Raw genomic sequence first — 25,042 nt, 5'->3', positions numbered from 1 at the left:
AAATAGTTTGAGTTGAAAGAGACCTTAAAGATCATCTAGTTCCAATACCCCTGTTGGGGGCAGGGACCTTTCAGTAGACCAGGTTGCTCAAAGTCCCATCAAACCCTGAAACTTCCAGGGATGGGGCATCCACAACTACTCTGGGCAGCCTGTTTCAGTTCCTCACCACCTTCACAATAAAGAATTTCTTCTGAATTTCTTATTATCCAGTCTAAATCTACCCTCTTTCAGTCTGAAGCCATTACCCCTTGTCTTTTGACTTCATGCCCTTGTGGAAAGTCCCTCTCTAGCTTTTTTGCAGGCTCCTTTTAGGTACAGGAAGGTGCTCTTTGGTCTTCCCAGAGCTTTCTCTTCTCTCAGACTCTCTTTATAGAAGAGGTGTTCCAGTCCTCTGATTATCTTGGTGTGCCTCCTCTGGACTGACTCCAACTCATGTCCTCCCTGTGCTGGACCCCAGAGCTGATGCAGCACTGCAGGTGGGGTCTCACCAGAGCAGAGCAGAGGGGCAGAATCCCCTCCCTCACCCTGCTGCCCACACTGCTCTGGCTGCAGCCCAGGACACGTTTGGCCTTCTGGGCTGGAAGTGTACATTTCTGGGCTATGTGCAAGCTCATAAAAGGAAAGAACTGGAAATGGCAGGTGTGTTATCATAATTAATATGTAACTCATACATTATATGGAAAAAGACTTCTGATCAGAACTGAACCTTAGCTAGAAAACAGAAGTATGAAAATGATGAACTTTCAAATCTTTTGTCCCTTACATATGAAACATAGGAATTGAACATATTTTATTAAACCACATAGGGCCTTTAACCATGAGTTTTTCACAAGAAAAAAATTACAAATACTGTTGCTTAGAGGCAGCAGCTCTAAAGAGATCAGCTCTTGCTTGAACAAATTTTTGTAAAGTATACTCCCACCTTTGTGAATGCAGTACACTTTGTCCATATTTGCACAAAGCTAATTTAATTGAATAATAATACATTTATAAGCAAATTAAAGACTTTTTTTTCCTATTTCACAAAATGTTGGGTTTTTCTACAGAAGCAAGACCTCTTCTCCAAACATAAAGTCAGGAGTTCTGCTCTGCATAATTTATTGTTATTTCTCTGGACTCATGGTTTGGTAAAGCCAAAGCTCATGCAGTTATCTCTGCACCTGGCTGCTGGCATGTTTGCTGTATTTTTCTTGGTGAAAAGCAGAGAAAGCTAGTGATTTAGCTTTTGCAAGTCACTGGTATGTCACCATATGGCATACAAAAAGACTTAACCAAATCACAGCTTCATGTAAGAATATTTAATGACAAACTTCCATCCATTTTCACCCCCCAAAAAATAGAAAAGGCTCTATAAGACATATCAAGACCACAGAAAGGGTGGGAAGACCTTTATTCCTCCTTTTCAGTATGTATCTACCTAGATGCAATTCCCTATTCACTTACCAGGAATAAAGCTCTGAGACTTCTGGCAGGTGGTTATCAGCACCTTATTGCAGAGCCACTCTGGGACAGAACACAAGCAGGTGGTCAGGGCCACACAGCATGAGGAGTGCTACAGCCATTGAAACCTGGTGCACCCCCTGACCACTCCAGTTTCTGTCCTCTGCTCTTTCTCTGGGAACTTTATCAGGGGACGCCTGCACTGGCCTCTCAAGCAATGCAGGAATTCAACTTGAAGGCATCTGGCTACCCGTCAAACAGCTAACTAAATAAAGATGTCTTTTCAGATGCCTTTTCAGAAACCAGGCAGGTCGTGTATCTTTTCCCAGCCCTCTACAGTCACTTAAAATGATAAGAATTATGCTACTTAAATATTGCAGTAAAAATAATTATATGATGAATATGCTGTAAGGTTTAATTGAAAAAGAGAAAAGCAATTAGAGGACTCTGAGTTTAATTTTTTATTAAAGATGTACTCATGCACTTGACTTTATTTTTACTTTCTCTTTAATATGAGCATAGCTGATTGTTATCAAATTAAAATTAAATATGAAAAGACAACCTCCAAACATGATGTGTGCTGTGCCCTTTCCTCCCCTTACTTCATATGCTTAGAAAAGTTTGGTTTTTTTCCCTTCAGAAAGCTTCTTGTCAGTTACTTGGATTTTTAGGTCACCATATTAAAAACCATACACCACTCAGCTTCCTTTAATTATTACATATTTGATTTTAAAAATTCTTTAGGCAAAATTCTATTCTCAGTTACACACATGCAGCCCCACTGTAGTCATTAATTACCGTTTAATCAGATATATAACTTACTCTCAGGGAAAGCAGATAAGAATGAAAGGAAAGGCAGGAAGAGAAAGGACTCAGAGCACAAAATAATAGGCTGACTAGCAAAGATAATTTAATAACATAGACATAACTAAGGCTCATTGTGAATATTCTCTTTTTCTTCTGATTTTGTGAGTTAACAGTGATTTGAGACCAATGACTATGTACGTTTCATCAGTTTAATTTAAAAGACAAAAGGAAAATTATGTTCAGTTATAATTACATTTATAAGGACCATGCTGGCTTTTAAGTTTTCACTATTTCTATTTTTGGAAGGCACTAAATACTCACAGAGCAGAGAGACAGAAGGTCGGATAAAACACAAAAAGGAGTATAATCACACCAACAGTTGAAATATCAGTAGAAGCAGTGATGCAAAGAGATTATATGCATTGAACCATAACCTCCTTTACCCCTGAATTAAGCTATCTGAAATTACCCAGTTAGGTCTTATTTAATGTCTTGCTGCATTGAGATGGACAAGAGCTTGGTTTGGTTGAAAAAGATAAAAAGTTAAAATGCCATCATAAACTATCCCAGGAAGACAACACTTGTTGTGTTGGTTCAATTGTTTTGGTTCAATTACTTTTAATGCCCATACTAGTTTCCCAAGATTTTTTTATACCACAGCCAAGCCACCACTGAACCATGCTGCTGCCACTTGCTGGCAATGTTAACAGCAGGTACAACATAAATGGTAGGGGTTGCAGAGCTCTGTGTCTGCTCTTGTGCCCTGTAATCAGGAGATGTAACATCCTTAGGTGCTCACTGACATGTACTGCCATACCTGCATTTGTCATCTTCTCTCAGTCGGATTTTGTGCAGCCAAGTTGCCAGAACATTGGCTGTGAGCTTGCTGCACCTGAATCCAGTGCAATGATCTCCAGCTTGGCTTGAGAAGCCTGCAGTAAATGCTCAAACTGAGACAGATGTTTTGCCCCTTAAACAGATAAGGACTTATTTCTGCTTACTCAAATGTAGGGACTGTAGTTTTGAGACACAGCAACATTTTCAATGAATATAGTTATTTTTTGCAGCAATTGCCTGATTATGGCTTTTAACAAAAATTTTAAAAAATGCTATCAGAAGCAAAATTGCATTGACAGTCCAGAATATATTGAACCACTGCTACGTATCTACGTTTATTAATTCCACTAAACTATTTTCAGTGGGTAGCATCACTGATCGGGCCTCAGTGGATATCAAGATCAAAAGCTTTTTCTGTCTGTATTGTAACTGCACATAATAATACATTTTCACTAGTCATGGGTGCATTTCAAGAATTTCAGAGTTCTAATTTCAGTTGGGTAATGGTTTGGGAGTCTGAAAGTTGTTCCTATAATTTTTTCTAGATGTGTTGAGTCTGCAAAATTGAATTTGAAAGCCTGTTAGGGAAGACTCTTACAAGTAGGATTCTAGGAGTCTGCATTTGGCCAAGACAACCTGCAAAATACTTCTTGTTATGATTTCTCAGAAATTTTGGCAGCCCTTTCAGTTAGAAAATGAGTTAAAGATATATTAAAAAATTATTATATAGTGGAAAATAAAGATTTATTGGAGAACATCTTTGACATGTCAAAACTAGATTGCTTCTAGAAATGTTTTAGAAGAATTTTTAATTTTCATTGCATTGGTTTGTCTTTATATAAATTTGAAGTATAACTAAATGCAACAAAGTTAGTGATAATATTGCTATTAAAATGGCTGTATGTATATTTTCTGATGGTCTCAACAATTCCATAATCATCAGAAGAATAAATGGAGACACTTTTCCTTCCTTCCTTCCTTCCTTCCTTCCTTCCTTCCTTCCTTCCTTCCTTCCTTCCTTCCTTCCTTCCTTCCTTCCTTCCTTCCTTCCTTCCTTCCTTCCTTCCTTCCTTCCTTCCTTCCTTCCTTCCTTCCTTCCTTCCTTCCTTCCTTCCTTCCTTCCTTCCTTCCTTCCTTCCTTCCTTCCTTCCTTCCTTCCTTCCTTCCTTCCTTCCTTCCTTCCTTCCTTCCTTCCTTCCTTCCTTCCTTCCTTCCTTCCTTCCTCCCTCCCTCCCTCCCTCCCTCCCTCCCTCCCTCACTCCCTCCCTCTTTATCTCTCTTTCTCTTTTCTTTAAAGGATAAGCTGTAAATAGTATTTCCCTTCCATAGACCTGTCTTCTCTTCTTGCCTTTTGGCTCACTGTAGCATGACTAAGAAGTTGTTAGTGCAGAACCTACATATTCATTAATTAAAAATCAGTGTAATTCTTGCTCATATAAGACATTCAAAGATAACAAGGTATTTCAAGATTAAAGTCTGAAATACTTCCTTTCAAGAAATGCCAAGTCAGAAGGTAGTGTGCAAGAACATGGACTGTGAAAATCTAATATTATGTAAATATCCCCAAAATAATGATGTAAACATATTTTAGTTTTGCTTCTTGACAAGGAGGTTTGTAAAGGTCCTCAAGAAAAGCATTCTGATTCACGAAGGCAGTCTTCCATGCTTCAAATTTATCTTCAGTTCTGTGCTGGTTATGGCTGGGGTAGACTTAATTTTCTTCACAGTGGCTTGTATGAGGCTATGTTTTGGATTTGTGCTAAACACAGGGTTGATAATAGAGAGGAGATTTTTTTTTTTAACTGTCCAAAAGGGACAGTGGTTTAACCCCAGCCAGCCACCAAATCCTCACAGCCACTTGCTCATTTCCCCCAAGTAGAACTGGTGGGAGAGTCAGAAGGGCAGGGGTTGAGATAAAGACAGTTTAATAGGGAAAGCAAAAGCCGTGCACACAAGCAAAGAGAAGCAAGGAATTAATTCACTTCTTCCCAACAGAGGCAGGTGTTCAGCCATCTCCAGGAGAGCAGGGAGATGACACAGATGACCCCATGACACAGAATGGTGGCTTTGGAAGACAAACACCATCACTGCAAATGTCCACCCAGTTCCTCCTTCTTCCTTGCAATTTATATACTAAGCATGATTTCATATGGTTTGAACATCCCTTTGGTCAGTTTGGGTCACCTGTCCTGGCTGTTCCTCCTCCCAAGCTCCCAAGCACCCCCAACTCCCTCACCAGTGTGGCAGTGTGAAAAGGAGAAAAAGACTTGGCTCTGTGTAAGCCCTGCTTAGCAATAACAAAATCATATTTCGCTATTGCTCAGTAATAACACAACCAAAAATACTCCAAAAGTATTATCAACCCTATGTTCAGCACAAATCCAAAACACAACCCCATACCAGCCTCTGTGAATAAAATTAATTCTACTCCAGCCAAAACCAGTACAAGTTCCTAAGCTACATATTTTACAAATCTTTACATCATAAAGTATTGTCAGGTACACAGCCATTTTGTAATAATTGCTCTTTAATAAATTAAATCATTATATTGTTAAAAAAAGACAATATAATAGAAAGATGATATTTAAGGATTGACTTTGTTAAATCTCTTGAATCATAAGTGATTACAGGACACTTTATTGAAAATCCACTTAAGCTTTTATTCTTTTTTTTTTTCAGTTGTTCTGCAAGTGATCACATTTAGAAAGGTGGGGGAATAACATAAGAACTTTTTAATTAAAATTGTCATTGTCCCAAATGCTGTGAAAAACATGTCACCATCTATGGCAAATGGAGCATGAAACACAGCATTGTGAACATGATGGTCAAATTGCTGGGTAAGTAAATATTCTGCTTCAAAATCCTTTCAATGTCAGATGTGGCTAAACATTTAAAGTATGGTTCTACTGTGAAAAGAAGCTGTCAGAAAATAACTGTTTTGTACTTTGGAGATCTGCTTCTTGTGTTTATCATGTGACTGAAAATATCAGATTCTTTTCCAGCTAGCTGCATTCATTTCATCTGCAAGGCTGGCTGCACAACATGCTTGAGCGTGCTTACTTATGTCTCTGGCAGTATGAACACAATTGTTAATTAGTTTCCAAGAATAAAATCTTAATTGCTGATAAAGATTGTGTATCAAAGCACAAGTGAGCAGTTTTGTTTGTGACAGCATTTGGGTAACATGGGTTCAATATGTCTAGGCTTCAGACTGCACCAAACACTGTGAATGTTTAGTACCTTAAATTACAGTGCCTACGTTGCTTCATATGTTAGAAATGGTGAGTATACATTTCAAAAGCTCACTGTGAAGAAAAATGGAGGGAAAAAAACATTAGAAAGACAAACTACAGGGAGCCAAGAAAAAACTTTCTTCTATATCCACCCCAAGCTGACAGGACATCTGCTCTGTGCCCACCATCTGGGTGTGTCTAATTAGAGACTACCTGGAATAGGCTCTCAGAGAGCTATTACAGAAACAGCTCCACAGCAGATGCAGCTTCAGTCCCTAAGGGCTGAAAGATAAGGCTGCAAGGAAAAGGGGACCACTGAGCAATGGGAATATTGTCTCACCTTGTGCAGTAGTTTTGTAGAGTGAAGTGCTTCCAGAAGAAATAAGTATTGCTTGCACTTGGAATTTACATGGAATCCAACAGGGAGTGATGATTACACAGAGCAGTAAGTACAAAGACATTGGAATAGCACACTGAGATGTAGTAAATACATGCCATCCCATACTGATACTTCTGATGCACTACAGTTTAGACTGATGTGATATGAATTGTTTTATTCTCTTTTTTGCTTTTTCTTTTTTTTTTTCTTCTGTTCCTTGAGACAGCTTTTATTTTATTTTATTTTATTATTTTATTTTATTTTATTTTTCAGGTTTTTCAAACTATTCTTTTCAGGTTTTAATATCACCTCAATTACACATCATATTCAGCTGTAATTTAACATAGATCTCCTCTGTTTTGTTTCCTACACTCTAGGAAAAAAAATCTCCTTAAAGATAACTTTCAGGAGTTAAACAAATTGCAGTATAGTACCAGGAGAAACAAAGTTATTTTCCCCTTTTTCTAGCATTTTTTTCTCTGCAAAAGTATTGCAATTACCTAGCATAGTACTTAGCACTTTCTGCCGACTGAAACAAAAACTCAGAATCCTGAGATACATCAAGATAACTCTAGAGAACTGAAGCAACTTCCCTTGTACCAGGAATGCATTTATGTAAAGCTGCTGTTTGTCAGAGAGCTCAATTCTTTTTTTTAACCTTTGGATATTGATACTGATCCTAATGCTTCACCATGTAGTGCTTGCAACTGGGAAGAAAGATCCACAAACTATAACAGGTATAATATACCATAAAGGCTAAACATTCTCCATGAGCCATTTCAGTTATGTTTCTTACAAAATACTTGTCCTTTCATGGGTCTTTCAGACTAACCTGTGTGTCTCAGTCCTCACTCCAGATCACCTCTACTTTGTGCAGCAGCAGGAACAACAGCTTCAGGAGCTACATGGCTGTGAGACTCTTCTCAGCCTGGCTCTCAAACACTCCTGATCTTTGGCCTCCACTTGTCTTGTGCCTGGAGCCAGGTGTGAATAGACACCTCTAGATACTCTTCTTTGGGGCTGACACCACATGTGGACAGATGAATGAGGTAATCTCTAAATAGGCAGTTCCCATTTCCTTGGCCAGACAATCACTCACTTGATCTCACTTAAATCTTTTGCATTCTATGATTATAATTTTCCCAGAGGTGATCTGAATAGTATAAAAAAATCCATATGGGACTGCAAACATTAATGATGCTTTCATTTTACGTACAACAAAGGTAATATAAATTATATTCTTAGGCACAAAAATATATATTCATCCTTCTATTATAATTCCTATTAGAATTTAATGCAGCTTCTCACTGTTATCACCCAGCTTTTAAAGGTTCTGTGGGGTTTTCAAGCATAGAAAGATGATTTTTCATGTTCTTCCTGGTAGCTTAATAAAATTTTGCATTAGTGAAAGCCACTGTAGTAAATTTGAGGACAATTAGAGATCAGTAGCCCTATCTTTGACTGTGCAATGTCATCAGGGTGATCAGAGCACAACAGTCTAATGACAAGCACAAGAATAGATTAAGCCAGCTGGGATTGGAGGTGGAGAGATGAAATAGTAAGTGACCTGAACATGACCTAGTTCTGCTTATTCTTTTGAAATACTCAAGGTGTGTGGAATAAAGGATGTAGTGTTAAACCTCTTCTAGAAGAAAAAAAAGCTTTCTTTTTCTAGAAGAAAAGAAACTTGTCTCATGAGAGAGATAAAAATACTGGGAGATGTCTATGCAAAACCTCAAAAATCTGGAAATATTTAGTATTTATGAAAATTTTAGCTATGTTGAAAGATCTGTAATTGCATTCCTCTTGCATACTAACCTGGTGGGAACTCTACTGTTAAAATCATCTTGATATGCACAAGAGCATCATGAAGTCCCCAAGCTGATCTTGGATCTATTTGTTAGTGCCCAGCTGAATCCACACAGAAGTTTACAACAGCCGAGTTGAAAAGATAATTGATCTTCAGTGAAAACTTTAGTTATAAACATTTCATATGTTAAGAAATCTTTTCAAAGCTTTTCAAATTTTTCCCCCCTTTGGGAACATAATCCCAAACATTGTTTTAATTTTGGGTGTAGAAAAATACCTGAATAACTGTGGTTCATCTTAATCAAAGATGTCTATATTTGTGCTGAAAACTTTTATCACTATTATCTCTGACATAATAGTAAGAAAGGTCAAATTATTTGGGTTTCAAAATTTCAATCCTTGATTACCAAACAAGTGATTTTTTTCGGTAGTCCTAATTTTTCAGGTCAGTGAACTAAGAAAAAACGGTTACCTGTACAGACTACTTGCATGTCAAAGCTCTTTATTTGCATGTCACAAAAAAGAAATATTAAAATAAATAGTAAAAGAATGGTAAATAGCTTTTCCATACATCTCTGACTCCCCAATAAGATTAGGTCCTGATGATTCTCCAGGGCAACAGCATATGTACTTTGAAACATCAGCATAGATTTGTGAAACAAGAAAATTCCATGTCAGTGTGGTTCCCCAGATGAAAAATGGACAAGAAAGGAAAATTAAATTTCTGCTCACAAGTTAAAGATCTGCTTAATGGAAGAGACCAGTGGCAAAAGTAAATATATTGTACATTAACAAGGTGTGTAATGATATTTCCTATTGTAGAAATGTAAAAGAAAGGCACAATGAACATCTTCTTAAAAAAAGAACCCAACAAGTGTTGAGAAAAAAGTATCTTTAAAGGTCATCGATCTTTCCTATGGCCTCTGGCCAAAAAAAGAAAGGTACAGTACTGAATGTTGTATGTCACCATTGTACAAACTACAGGTGAGAATATATGCCTTAAGATATAATTCTCAGCAAATGCCTGATATTCTTATATTGTTGTCCTGTTATCTTAAATTATTCTCACAGAATTTTCCTCAGTATTCTTCATTTAGTGAGCATGTAATCAGTGTGGATCATCTGCTAGTCTGCATACAGAATGGATACATTACACAAAAGTAGTTTAAAATTAAAAACTGCATGCTTTAAATCTATTTTAAAGAAGCATTTCAATATGCTTGAAATTAGGTTTAAGATTAAATGATACACTGTTTTGCAGATTTGGGGCATAAGATCTGTAGGAATACTTGGGAATTTACTGAAAAGTAGAATTTACAAATACAGTGGAAAAACATTCAGAACTGATGTGAACATCTATAAAAATAAAACATCATGGGAATTCATCAACCTAGTGAAAGATATGATTTTCATATTTTTTTTCAATTGTATTTTCAGAATATACCACTATATGGAGTACTCCTCTTGATTTTAAAAGACCTAGTCTCACAAAATTTTCTCTATTGGAAGATTCCTATTTTTTCTAAACACAAGGTGAGAATTTTCAGAAAAGGAGAAATTTTTTCACCCATAGGTAAGTAACAAATAGAGTGAATTTGCTAATATGTCTCATGTGGAACTGGAAAAACAAAACATGAAATAGCAAACAAAATAAATAAACAGAATTAATATGGGCCTGGGAGTTCTGGCTAGGCTCCATTTCTCATATTGCAGTACTACTTCATTGTCAGATGGGAGTCCCTAAATGGAGATGGGAGATTAGGGAAAAAAACACTGAGGAGAAGAATGAGGTTCTGAGTTGCTCAGATACATAAATCTATCTAAGAACTTGAGTTATCTATTTTTGCATGTGGGAAGGAAGTTGCAGCTCTTAAACTGAGATTGTTTTACCTTAAAACTGAAATTCCATTTCATTCAATTTCATTTGAATGAAAATACCCGAAAATTTTCATGGAAAATATAAACTAATCCCATTACACTTTTAGTGCACAATACATGGTGTTCTGCAAATAGGAATAAAATGTTAACTGTGTGTAATTCCGGCATCTACGGGGGAAAAAAATAAATCAAAACCAAATCACCAGGCATCCCATTTATTCCTCCTCATTAGAGAAATAATTCAATATGCCACTTTATTTGTCTAGTTTGGATGAGACAGTACAGTATGGATGAGCAGACAGTACAGATCAGATTTTAAACGTGTTTATCTTCCTGATGATAAAAACGAAGGTACTTCTAACAGCAAAAGTGTATTTTTTATTTTTTATCAGACAAACTTTATGACTGAGATTAAGTATTTTTTAGCACAATATGTGAAGAGAAAAATAAGTGTGCATGACCTATGAAGCTTAGCCCAGTTACCAAGCATGGCTGCCATGGTCCTGTACCTACATCTGCCTGTTACCACCTGAGGGAGCACAAATGTGCTGAAGACAGATGTGTGCACAATATCAGAAATATAGGGGCTCATTAACTCTAGGCTATGTCAAAGAAAACACCCCAAATTGTGAAGTTCTGCCTCATTATTTGAGTATTTAAAAGGTAGTGTTGAAAATCATTACTCAGAAAGCCTACAAGCTACTCTCACTCCACATCTACACAGTCCTCACCAAGGCTGTATCCCCATCCTAGTACAGAAATGCTGTATGCTCAAAACATCTCACTTTCCCAGATGTTTGAAACTCACCTGCAGGAAGGCTTCAAGGTGTCTTTTTCTGGGACTTCCCTCAGCTTCACCCTCACTGTCCTGAGTTCCCCTGCCACCGAGTGGCTTATGCTTCTCCCTTCCCTGTCATTTGAGTATTGTCAAAAGCTTTCACCTATCAAACAGTAACAGTAGAAGACATTCTCTCTTCATGGAGGGTTATCCCTGGATAAAATTATAAATACCAGGTCAGGACTTCTAGTCATGAATCCTATTACATCACTCCAGGGCCCAAATATCTTGGGTAAGCACAGCCTTGGATTCATCTAAAATGTGAATGAAAGCCTGACTGCAAGCTTTAAAAACTTGACTACTCAGCATATCACTTGGTATATGTTTCATTTAAAGAAAACTTTAAAAGATACTGAAGCCAGTGAAATCAAATAATTATATTTAAGGTAAGTAATTGGGATTTATTTCAATTGAAATAATTGAAAGATATATATTATACAATTCACAGTTTCATTTTCTTTCTCCATAGTCATTCCTTCATGTTCTTCTGTTCCTTATCAATAACCAAAAATTCAGGGGCATAACTGGTAATCAGATAGCTCTGGGAAAAAAAAAAATCTAAGTCCAAACTTTCTTTATCTGCATGATTTCTCAGCTGTAAAATGTAAGCAGAAAACAGAAGAAAACATTTGTTTGCTTTCCTCTGCTGTCACTGCACTATGGACTGAAAAATCTTTGTTACAAGACTTACAACAATTCTTCTTTGAGAAGACTTTCTCTTATTTGGGAGTTCTAAGACATCACCTCCACAACAAAACCTTCTCTTGATGTGATTCAAGGTGTACATAGCTATAGCTATATACATACTTTGCAAATATTTCACTTGCAATCTGCTAGTTTTATAAAGAAATGTGTTGGAAAAGGATGATTCCTTAATTAAAATACCCGAACTTTGAAAAAAAATGAGTAAAATCAGACAACAATGCTTAACTGTCTCTGTAGGAAGGGTGCAGTATTCTTCTATAATTCTAATTTTAAGCCCTTGTATCTTATTCGAGGGCTTCTTTAATGCCTCGTTTTTATAGCAATGCATTATACTCTTTAAACAAGACACAAGACAAAATAAGATCAGAAAAATAGGCAAATAAATTGTGACCATAAGTAAATGCATAAATGCAAGTATTTCAATATTTGTACAGCACAGCTAGGATATAGAAAATTCTAGTTAAGGGTGACACAAAAAGGCCTACCACTGTATTCCACACTGTTAAAATTATTAAGGTAGAAACTCTGCAATTTTTACCAGATAGAAGTTGAAATCATTTACTCATTAGAGTTATTCTGAACCTACTCTGGGATTTTTTTTCCTCTGATTTGCATTTCTCTATCTATTTTGAAGATCAAAATCACTTGTCTCTGGAGATAGATAAAAAGCAATGCTTAAGTTGGCACCAGTGGTAAAAAAAAAAAAAAAAAAAAAAAAAAAGAAATACCAGAACAATTAAAAGACAGTTAAAATGGTAAAGGCAGAGCATATCTGAATGTTGTCCAGGCTGAAGAGTAGTCTGACCCTTCTTAGGTAAGGATTCTATTCTAAAAATGTGCCTTTCTATTCCACTCCCCAACATTTTTATGTTTATTCATAAATTCTAAAACCTATGAGGTAAGCAAGCCTTGATATTCATAAAACTCTGAATTTGTGAAATACCAGAGCTAAAATTAAATGCACCTAAGTATGGCCTAGATATCCTGTTTAACTGAAAAAAACAGAGTTCTACATTTCAGGGGAAAATATTTGCTTAACCTTTAGTGTGTTATCATTTTAGAGATTAATCACTACCTGTCAAAAATCAAATCCAGACCTATAGATCGACTATCTAAAATTTGATTGTATTCAATATTCAAGGAGTCTTGTCTTCTCCTTATACTTTCCAAATAAAACACAATCCAAATTATTGATTTTTCCAAAGAGAAGAGTAGTAAGAGTTGAGAAAAATAAAAAAAAACATTCTGTCTTAATCCCAAACAAAAAAAAATAAATTATAAGAAAAGCACAAAAAACCCCAAGCACCACAACCAACAAAGACAAAAAACAAAACCAACCAACCAAACAAAAAATTAATACAAAGCCAAAAAATCCCCAGATCCTAAATTAAAATAGTCCATGCACAGTCCTTCCCCCATACATAAATGGTTATCACCCCAGACATCATGGTTATTCACTCACTAAACTAGTCCTGCTCATATTTTTAAAATGAGCATTAATATATTGTCCTATTAGTCACCTGCTTTACTACTTTTTACTGCTTTGTTTTTTTAAATATTCATAAACATTTTTTTTCCCCTGACACCATCACAAACATATTTTTAAAGACATACTGTTTTTTAAGGTAATTTCCCTCAGTTCCCTTACACACACATCTTATCTGTGTTTGTCAGTTCTGGTATCAAATAAGCATTATGAGTCAAGCTCTGCAATGAATATTTCTTCTCAGTTTTCACCAACTTCAAGACCACATCTATAAAACAGAGAAGAGACATTACACAGTGCTTTTATGCACAACAATACTGAGGGCATGAATCATAAAAAAGAGCCACTGCGAAATGCAATAAGCCCAGATGCAGATTTTTTTTTCTCTTTGGTGTTATTCAGATGCCTAAGAGATCCATACAAGCGAGCTTATTAGTGAAAAGGTGCTGTAGGAAATACCAATGAAAAAAGCTGTATCCTAGATATCTTCTTTCTCAGAAATTATTTACTGGGGATAACAATTTTGAACTCATTTCTGTGTTAACAGTTTAAAGCAGCCTTATTGTGACAAGATGAAGAAACAGATGATCTTACCTCCCTGACTACTCAGTGGATACATGAGCTACAGATTATTTTAAGTCACTCTCCTGTTGTATGTTGGTTGAATGCTCATTTCCTACCTCCTAAGTGAATGCTCTCTCAAGAGCATCACTCTCTTGAAAAAAAAGGAGGAATCTGATCTGTTTTATGTAGGATCATTAAATATTCATAAGGCAAAAAAAAGGGAGAAGGAAGAAAAACTACAAAGGCTGTGGTGGTTAAAACATAAGGAGGGGGTATTCAAAAAAAGGAAAGCATTAAAGCTGCATCTGCAGCATCTTGTGCGAGTTTTCCACCTACCTCACTGTAAAATGAAAAATATGTAACCTCTCCTCCAGTCACATTTTGCATGGGATGTAACTCTGAACTCTGAAAATGTCACTGACTGGCTTCTGAAAGAGAATTAGGTATATCTACTTTATGATTTCTGACAGCGCTTAGGCATTAATTGGCTCCTAGCTGCTCAGCAGTGTAAAGTTCAGATGCTTCTATGAGCAAGCAGATTGGGGACAGACTTAGATGACATTAGGTACCTACAGAAAAAAAAAAAAAATCATGGAATCTTACTCTTTTTACAGTTTCAGGGAGGTACTAAAATATTTCATGTGGAATCAGACAAATAAATGCATGTGGGTGTCTAACCCTCCATGGCATGCCCACACTTACGTAGTATTAGTGCTGAATTTGATTTGCATCTGATCTGATTGGGCTCCAGGGATATCACTTCAAGGACCTGCCCAAATTTCGAGGACACATTGACTCATATTTGTAATGTAGGTCAGCAAAAGTTAGGTATCTATAGATAAGGGATTCTCAGTATAGCTTGAGGAACTTAGTGATTCAGCTTAAGCTATTAAAAGATATTTGGGAGTCTAAAGACTGACTAGAGTTTTCAAACCATTTATATGCCCTAGACTTAGTCATATAAATGAAAAAAAAAAAAAAGAAAAGAAAAAAATACCCACAAGATGCTTGTAAAACCTCAGTGCTAAGTTACCTTTAAAAATCTGTCCTGAGAATGTGCTGATGAAACAAGCCTCTACTAAAGAGTCTAAAACCTCTGCTGTTGATAAGAGCAGTACCGACATGATGCACACTGTGTCCACAAGTGAGTCAACACTCAAATCACACAACTCATTTACAATGTGAGAGGTGCACCCTCATGTAGTCTTAAATATAGGCAGTCTGGGCAAGAGCAGCACTGGAAATGAACAATCAGGACATTCCTGCAAGGTAGCTGGTGAGTTAGTGTCCCAAAGTCTCTTGTACTATGCTGCCATAAAAGTTGTTCCATCATCACTGTTACTGTCCCCTTGTGCTAACCAAAGTAAATCGATCAAGGTGGCTACAATATAAAGCATCCAGATTGCAGTGTAGGTATTACTGACCTGCCACAACATCATCTCTACAGTAAATCAGTAGGATGTGCTGGTGTAGTTCTTATCCCTTATCTTTCCTTTAAATCAGTCGTTCAAAGATCTCTTATTGCTGTGCAGTGGCCCAAAGAGAGGATTCCTTCTTCACAGCTTGCCAGTTCAATTACTAGCTTTATATGGATTTTGGAATTTAAGGAGCTGATGCCTTGCTACGATCTTTTGATTCAGGCAGACAGTGTGACCTCTCAGTCATTTATGTAAGATTTTCTTCAGAAGGAAAAGCTAGAATTTGCTTTTGCTTATTTCTTACAAAGGAAAGCTGATGTAGGAGTTGATTAGCCAACATTTTATGTTGCAGCAATTCCTAGTACAGCAGTGTCTGAATCTGGGTTGCGTGAAATAAAACCAGCTCTTTACATTTGTTCACTCACTGCCCATCCCTCCACAAATGCTAAGAATCCTCTGCTTATTCCCTCTCCAATATTGCAAACAAAACTATAAAAAACAGTGCTTTAATACATCATAGTAAATCTATTTTTACTGTTCAACCAGGGCAAGACTTTGCCCCCTTCTGCTATATTAGCTGGATGATCTTTGGAAGACACACAGGATCATTCACTGCTCAAACAACAAGGTGCTATACCTCACTGAATTATGCTCAGTGATTAATATTGATTTAAGACTTAAAACTTGTGAACAAAGGATTCATTGAGAGTCACATGGAAGAATCATGAAAGCATCCCAGGACTATCAAGAATCCGTTGAAAACTGTTGGAAAGGGTTTGTTTTGTGTTCAGGCATAAGGTGATATGGAATGAAAGCAGCAAGAAGAAGTGAATTTGGAGCTACTGAACCAGAGAAGTAACAAGTAGGGCTGATAATTTGAGCATCTGTGTCTGTATCACCTCTTGCAAAACCATAAATTGCAGGCTTGAGCACTTGAACCTGCCCTTCAGGCATCTTTCTCATCTGAATTCTCTCAAGGCTGTTGAAAATATTGATTACTGCTGCCTTATCACTAAAAGGACGGCAAAAGTAACAGAGGCTCAGAGGCAAGCAGTAAAAGTGATTGAGACATGAAAAGTTTTCCACATAGAACTTTAAAGATTTAATCTGTTTAATTTAGAAAGAAGACAAAAAGATGTCATAATAGAGATGTGTCCAGTAGGGACCAAAGCTAAATCATCTGTTCCTATACACTTTTTATCTTCAAGACTAAAAGGTAAAAATGTTAAAAATTGGAAAAAAAAAAAAAAGAAAAAAAAGTGTTTTGTAGAATGGCATGAGCAATTTAGGGAATGTACAGCCACTACACCTAACAAAATGGGGATTAGAAAAATATTTGACAGGTATGTGAACCCAAACAACAATCCTTTTAAGAGACAGAGAAGCACTAAATTGTGCTTGGATAAGACTTAGTCCCAAATAGGCTGTGACATTATTATCTGCCTAAATGTGTGTTTAACCTTCTCCCAGGCTCTAGTTCTGGAAAATTACAGAGACGAGACGATAGATGAGTTTCTAAGGTGATGTTACTACAAAATGAGAATCTTAGCTACACAATTATCTTATGCTTCAGATAAGTTGTGATACTCCTTTAGATCAGAACAAATGATAAAACTGATGCTTGCTATACTAACAACAATAAACATAGATGGAAGATGAAAAATATTTTTGAGGAGATAATCTCCAGCTATAGGCTTCTTGACCAGATTTTTATTGGATTGTCTTTTAGGATTCATATTATCCTTTACCATTTAAAATATCTTTTCCCAAGGCAAGAAGTTAGCTGAAATTACACCTCTGAGAGTACCAGCAGCAACATTCTCCATCAATTCTAGAGCAGAATGGTATGTCAGGTAATCCTTTGGTTAGATGTCCTCTTGCCTACTCCTTGCTGTTTCCTTGTTCCCTCAAGACTGCTCCATAGGAATACTGATACCTTGACTGCTTATGCATTAACACCCTTTAAACTTTTTATGAAAATAAAAGTACAGCCCTGAAGTTTATGTTAATAGAAATAATAGCTGTCTCTTTAGCAGTGTCAACCTAAATCAAGTCCAAGGCAGTATTAAAGGTGTCGATTTCTCTCCAGCAGCTCTTGAAGTGAAAGCGGAACTGTCTATCAAGATTTTCCTCTTCCTCTGCTGTCATTCTTTACTTTCACACCTGCTTGAAGTCAACTCCCCTTCTATTTCTAGTCTTTGCCTCTCTCTCTAATCCTCAGTGATCTCACATTTACTGCTGGCTTCTGCACAAAAGGTGCTCAGACATAACTGGCAAGTAAGGATGTCTAGACAGTGAAATTTTACTGTGATATTTCATATAGTTTTTGGATTTTCACTTCATCCAGCTTCATTCCGGGAAAAAAAAAAAAAAAAAAAAAAAAAGTAGTCCAGAAAACAATACTGACACTGCTGAGTTTTTAGCAGAGAGTACAATTTCTTTCATTTCCATTGGTCTTCTGGACCTGTTTAACTTGCAGGCTGACTAGCTTGTCTGGAAAGCATGACAACCTGTCTTGTCATCACCTATATGGAAGAGAAATCAAGGAGCAGACAAATGCACCATGTTCCATGCACCATCTTCAGAGAATACTGCATTGACTATGGATTCCAAGCCAGCCAGTGCTTGGCTTGTCAGGGTGGTATAAAGAATGCTCCTTTACTAATACAGGAACCACCTGTTTAATTTTCCAGTCACCAACTAACCTGTGGGATGACTCACTAGGCAGCCATCTGTTTTTTTCATAAAAAGTTTTAAGAGAATTACATGTTTGCACCTTTCTGTTGTACAGAAACTTAGTGAAATATCTGTTGTGGAAAGGTTTTGATCAGCTCTATCAAGATCCTTGTTGAGAAAAGGTTGGAGGGATGCCAGATTCCTGTTCCCACAAGGTCTGTAAAGGTTCCTTAGTTAGGAAAAACCTACAGTGAACAGGACAGATATTGGACTGAATTGCCTATCTATGCTGTTCCTTACTACAAACAAGGAGAACTGTTAAGTACCTAGGACTCATTAAATCCAAGGTTGGCAGACAGATACACCTACTAATTGGCTGACATTCCATTTAAAGATACTCTTGTATATGCTGTTCCTGAGACTGCAGATATTTTTAAACCTCTAGTTTATGCAGACTTTTTTTCTTAAGGTATTATTTTTATCTGCAGTGTCCTTGCTGTAGACTTTAAGCCTTATGGGATTCTCTAAGCAGAGAATAATTTGTCCTTAACAGTATGTGATCAGTGATCCTTCTCTTAGTTCTTGTTAAGCCAGATTCTCATGAACACTTTTCTTATCACTCCAGGCCTTCCTAGGATTACATCTAATTTCCCACACAGAGTTATTTCTGCACACAGAATTAAAGCCTTTAATCATATTTGGTTTAGTGACTCCCATTTGCTTAGTAATCTTGAGAATATTTTGCATTATTTTTTGCCCTCCTCTAGGGCTGATGATGACTTGATTGATTCACACAATCCATCAGTGACTGATTTCTTAGACTTCTTAGTTTTTTTAGTAGAGAATATCAGTCATGTCTGTTTTTATTGTTTTGGTTTATGGCAGAGTAAAACACAAAAAATGGGTGACTAGAACACTAAATATGCACTCACTTTCCATGCAAAATATCCATTAAAATCCTTTTAAAATTTGGCTTGTTATTATTACCTGTGGTGTTTTTATGAGAAGATGGGTAGAACATGATTACTTGTCATAAATGAAGAGCTGCCTTGTGCCAGTGAAACCTTGAACTTGTTTCTTCTCTGAAAAATTATAAATAGAACTAAGCATATAAAAAAACAAAAAAAAACCCAAGAAAACCTTCAGTGGCTGAAAAGAAACTTTAAACAAAAATTATATTCATAGCCATGCAGGCAGTAGCTTGAAAAGAAGCTTTTATAAAACATATTTAATGTTTACAGTCGTTCAGTGGCTGAGAACAGTAATACTTTTAAAATATGTTTAATGTTTTAAATCATTTAGTGGCCCAAAGGACAGCTCTTACTGAAAAGATATTTAATGTTCAGAGTAATTTTGTGGTAAGAAAAAACATCTTCTTTTTAATTTTTATCATTTACAGCTGATCTGTGGCTACTAAAACAAGTATCAATGCAGCATGTTTTATGTTTACAGATATTACATGCCCATATAAAAACAATTCCAACATTTTTCAATACTACAATTAAATATGTCAATTTCTTTCCCTCATCAACTGTAAAATTAACAAAAAAAAAAAAAAAAGGCACATAATCACATACTCCCAACAAATCTAATGAAATATATCTTGAACCTAAAGGTGTTTATGAAAATAGCAAGACTGAACCAATAATTATAAAGCTTCTCCTTGTATGTAAAAAGAACTAATAGTCAATACCACTGAAATTCCCAAAAATATTTAGAATGTACATTTAGAAAAAATCCAATAGCCTAATTTTATTAATGGAGGCATTGTGTGGCAACATAAAAGAGGCTAGGTTGTATCAAAAAATGCATGTGATAAAATATATTATTTGATTTATATGCTACTGAGCTGCAGTAAAGTCAGTGTGTGGATAGAAACATAATGGTTTTAACCTCTGTGACGTGGGTTCTTAGCTTTGCCCATATACAGTCAAACACAATCACACAGAGAATTGCAGGATGGATCAGGCTGGAAGGGACCACAGTGGGCCATTTGGTCCGACCTCCCTGCTCAAGCAGAGTCATCCCAGAGCACGTGCCATAGGGTTGTGTCCAGATGGCTCTTGAACGAGGAAGACAACCTCTCTGGGCAATCTTTTGCAGTGCTCAGTCACCTCATGTTCAGGTGGAAGTTTCTGTGCATCCATTTCTGCCTGTTGCCTCTTGCCCAACTACCTGGCCCCAACAAGAAGAGGCTGGCTCCATCCTCCTGACACACTGCGTACCAACATCGATCAGGTCCCTTCTCTGCCGTCTCTTCTGAAGGCTAAACAGCCCGAGCTCTCCCAGAGCTCCCTCATAAGAGAGATACTCCAGTCCCATAATCCTCTATGTTACCCTCCACTGGACCTGCTTCATGTCTCTGTGGAACTGAGGAGCCCAGAACTGGAGACAGCACTCTGCCTGTGCCTCCCCAGGAACAGAAACACTTCCCTCAATCTGCAGGCAATGCTGTTCCTAATGAACCCCAGGATATCTTTGGCCTTCTTGGCCAAAAGGACACACTACTTGCTCATGGAGTGCTTATTGTCCCCCAGGATGCCTAGGTCCTTCTCTTCAGAGCTGCTTACCATAATTTCATCCTCCAGCCTGTGTTAGTCCATGGGGTTATTCTTCCCCAGCTGTGGGACCCTGGGTTTGCCTTTGTTGAATTTCAGGTAGTTCTCTGCCCATCTCTCCACCCTGCTGGGGTCCCTCTGAAGGGCTGCACAGCTCTCTAGGGTATCAGGCACTCCTCACAGCTTTGTGCCATCAGGGAACTTGTTGAGGAGGCCTCTGTCCCTTCATCCAAGTCATTGGTGAAGAAGTTAAACAATACTGGGCCCAATATTGAACCTTGGTGGACACCTCTAGTGACAGGTCTCCAACTAGGACCTGTACTAGGATCACAGGATTATGATCCTAGTGATCACTATGATCACTGGTTATGATCCTCTCGGATCTGCCATTCGTCCACTTCTCAATGCACTTCACTGTCCACTTATCTAATTCCCATCTCCTGAGTTTGCCTCTGAGGATAAAATGAGAGACAGTGTTGAAAGCCTTGCTGAAGTCATGGTAAAAATATCCAGTGTAGGCTTAGATATATATGAGAAGTAAGAATCAAATGCTTTTAAATGGTTTTAGCACATATACTGACACTTTGGGACTTTAAGAACAGCTAGCAGAAAACAGCTACCCGGCGTCTCTTTTAAACTATCCAGAGTCTCTTTTAACAGTCAAAGCTTCTCAGCTTTGCTTTCCACATGTTTGTATAGTCCTGTCTGTCACAGCTTTCATTTTACACAGATTCTCCCACCTGACAGCATTTGCCAGATGTCTTAGTTTAACTGAAAATATCCAACAGCCAGGCTGTATGAAAGGAAACTCACAGTATGGCAACAACCATTATCTTTTAATTAATCAAGTCTTGATTTTCTACACTATTTTCTCCCTCCCTTTTGATCTATTTTTTTTTGGCTCCTGCTTGCCCCATAATTGGAGCTGCCTAGATTACCTGGTGATCTAGCATAAAGAAACACTTTTGTTTCAAAAGATTTAACTGCCTACTTGTAATATTCTCTCAGTATCTCAGTATTGGGGTTTTTTTTCATATTATTTTTATTTTATTTTATGTTTTGTGCAATGTCCTGTATAAAGGGAAAAACAGTCTTCAAGAAAAGGCTAAGCAGCCCTAACCTGCCTTCCCCTCTGCTCCTTCCTTAAAACTCACTTTCCTACACAGTGGCAATAAAAGTTATTCTGATGATCAGTGCAGTAAATGTATCTTTTCAAAATTAAAACAAAAAGAGGATCAGAAAGACAAGAGCTGTAGCAAAAAAAATGTTGTTCTTAGTGGGAAACCACTGAACCATCAATTGTGATGAGTTAACTGCCACCTGACATAGCCCCAGGAAAGAGTATGGGAAAACAATGATGGAACAGGAATTTTTTCTGAAACGTGGTCCGAATGACCCAGGGCACCAGGTCTGCCCCATGTGATGGATGAAATTTGAACAGTGCAATAAAGCACCAAATTAAAGGGCAAGTGGATACAATCCTGTAAGGTTGAATGCCCATTAAAACTATTGGGTGCATCAGTGAGTATATAGTTCAAGATTACTGGCATAAATTAAGAGTATCTAAATTTCAAAAAAGCTTTCAGCAAGGTTCCTAAGCAAAGACTCTTAAAAGAAGAGAAAAAGAAAAAAAAAGAAGTTTAAGACACAGCAGCTTTTCCTAAAATAATCCAAATAAAAAGAGATCTAAAACAGTAGGAATCAATTGCCAGTCTTTCTATATGAGAGAGGGGCTGCCACTGGCATGTGTCTTGCATCTGAACTCATAGGTTGCCAGTAAAAGAGAATATATGAACAGGTGACAGCTTGACAAAATGAAAGCTTTGCTGGAAAGTGCTACAGGGGAATCTTAACATAGCATGAAACTGAGAATACGGAACTTCACATGGAGAAACACAAAGAGGCATCAGAAAAAATAACTTATCAGTACTTCTGCAGAGGTGGGTTGTAACTCCATTACCTATTAGTTCTTGATCTTGGGATCACTGCGGAAAATCCTCCAAAGTTTTCATCTCAATGATCAATAGCAGACAAAAGGGGAAAATTACCGATCGGAATAATTAAACAAGGAAAATTTGATAAAAATAAAACATATTCAAAATGTTTGTACCTTGAATATCACATGCAACTCCCATCATTTTCTCTAAGGACTTGATAACACCAGAAAAAAACATGGAGATCAGGCTACCAACAGTGGCTGCAAACAAATTATGCTGTCAGTTATCTGTCCATGAGCATGCATAATGCCATTCAAAAAAGGTCTCAATAGGTTCCCAAAGTAATACCTTCTCCAACAGCCTAGGTAAGCTTTTGGAAGCCCTTAAAAATATATCACCAACAGCTAGGAATCTATATCAAAGGCAGGCTCATCCAGCATTTGCTCCAATGCCTTATAATCCTTCCTTCCCTAGCCTCTTCTCACTGTAAGCTTCAGGATAAACTCAGGCACACAATGCTAAACTGAGCCAAATCAGAGTTCAGGTTATTACCTACCACTTCACCAAGTTAGTCTTCTACATGCTGTAATTCTTGCAAATGAAACTACATAAATGGATATACTAAAACTACGTTCCATTTGTGGATGTATATATATGCACCATTGTCAGTGTTCAAATATAAGCCAATAATTAAATAAAAGTCAATTAAGTATTCACTCCAGAAGGAAAACTGCCAGAAAATTTATAGAGACTATTTTCACACTGACAGTACCATGGGAAGTAAATCCATAACACTCTTCAGGTAGCTGCTTTGCACAACTGAGGAACACAGTAAAAATTACCTGATAACCACTTTCTATTATCATTGACCATTTTAGTCTGCCACGGTGGTCTGGAGTTTTTAGAATCCCTCTAATCAATAAAGAGGTAATGTAGTGGAAAAGTATGAAATGAAATTGTGTAGGAAAAACATACGGCATCTATAGATTATGGAATTGATGGGTTTAGTACAGCCCTACCTGGTCTATGCAGGAGCATAGAAGAATAATGCAAAGACCTTAGAAAACGATCAGGAGACTGTGACAATGGAAATTATAAAATTGCTCTTAAAATCAGCATATTCAGTGAAAGAAATGCATACGGAAGCGAATGCATTCCTGTGCACATTTTTATGTCTAAATATATAAAAATATATAATGATATCTTTCCTTGAATGTGTGTAAATGCTTCTGTGCCCCCATTCTCAGTCATCTGGACTGATAGCTTTAATAAGGGGATAACCTTGGTTTAAACTCAGCTATATTTGCATACTTACGTCAACTATATTGCAACAGAAGCTGGCACAGCTGCCAGAAGGAACAACACAGTTGATTAAACTATACTTAAGGAGAACATATTTTGCTAATACAAACTTAAATATGGGGATATTAGGGCATCTTTTTCAGTTCTCATAGATAAATCCCCATTTCTGGTTCATTCTACATTTTGGGATTTATATTAAATCAAGAAAATATTTTAAAATAAAGGTATTGATAAAACAAATTCAATATCAGGAAAAAACAACCAACCAACCAAATAAAAACAATAACAGCAAAACAAACCACAAAAAGCCACCAACATTAGGAGTCCAGCTCTTAAGCTTTTATAAGTCTCTTACTAGGCATAAGATAACAGCATAGCAATCTCTGTTCTTAAAATATTAGTTCAGCATTGTGATCTGACTCCATCTGCTGAGTTTTTCTGCAGGGAATTTCAAATTATTGTCCTTTAAAATATAAAATCTTCACTATAAAATATTCTGCACCCCATTTATCATGTGAGCAATACAGTGTCAACTTTGGAAACACTGATATCCTTCCACTACAGCACAAAAGCTGTGCCCACTTCGAAACTATCAGAAACACTGGAAATCACAGATGGGTACAGCAGCCTGCATGTTACAACATTTGGTAACCCAAGGGGCTTTTCAAAAGAAGATCTTTCTTATTTATGGATGTGATTGACTTTGCATCATACAAGAACAGATTACAGTGCAAGCATGGAAAGAGCAAGGCCGGCTGTCCATTCAAACTTTGGCATAAAATAGGTTTGCATCCTAGCTTTTAGTTGGTAAACGTCCTTCTAACATTTTTTCTTAAGAGCATATGAAGAAATTTGGCTTCTGGTAAGTAAGGCACCTTAAAATAGCAGTGCTGACACTATCTCTTCAGAAAAAAAAAATATATTCAGTATCATAATCTTTATTACTGGGTGGTATTGATTAAAAGGAAAACCAAACCTTTAGAAAGTAAACTGTAGAAGAAAATTCAATCTGCCTTCAATGTAAATTTGAAGGGAAAAAGTAAACTTCCACCTTCCAACTTATGCATGGAGAGTAACACAAGTTCTAAGAAAATCTACTGTGATAAACATGGCTATGACAGGTATATGTAAGTAATACCTCTGTGCAGAAAACCAGATCTTGAGAATGCCATGAA

General features: G+C 37.0%; 1 protein-coding gene across 8 annotated transcripts in view; it reads right to left on the bottom strand.

The window, feature by feature from the left end:
- The window catches only part of CDH12 (cadherin 12), a 534,486-nt gene that overhangs the window by 99,814 nt on the left and 409,630 nt on the right, over window positions 1-25,042 (bottom strand). The gene's annotated exons all lie outside the window — the stretch shown is intronic.

The sequence above is a fragment of the Sturnus vulgaris genome, chromosome 1 (assembly GCF_052056855.1).
Source record: "Sturnus vulgaris isolate bStuVul1 chromosome 1, bStuVul1.hap1, whole genome shotgun sequence".
Lineage (NCBI taxonomy): Eukaryota > Metazoa > Chordata > Aves > Passeriformes > Sturnidae > Sturnus > Sturnus vulgaris.
Note: the sequence above shows the minus strand (reverse complement) of the source record. Positions and strands in the feature narration are given on the sequence as shown.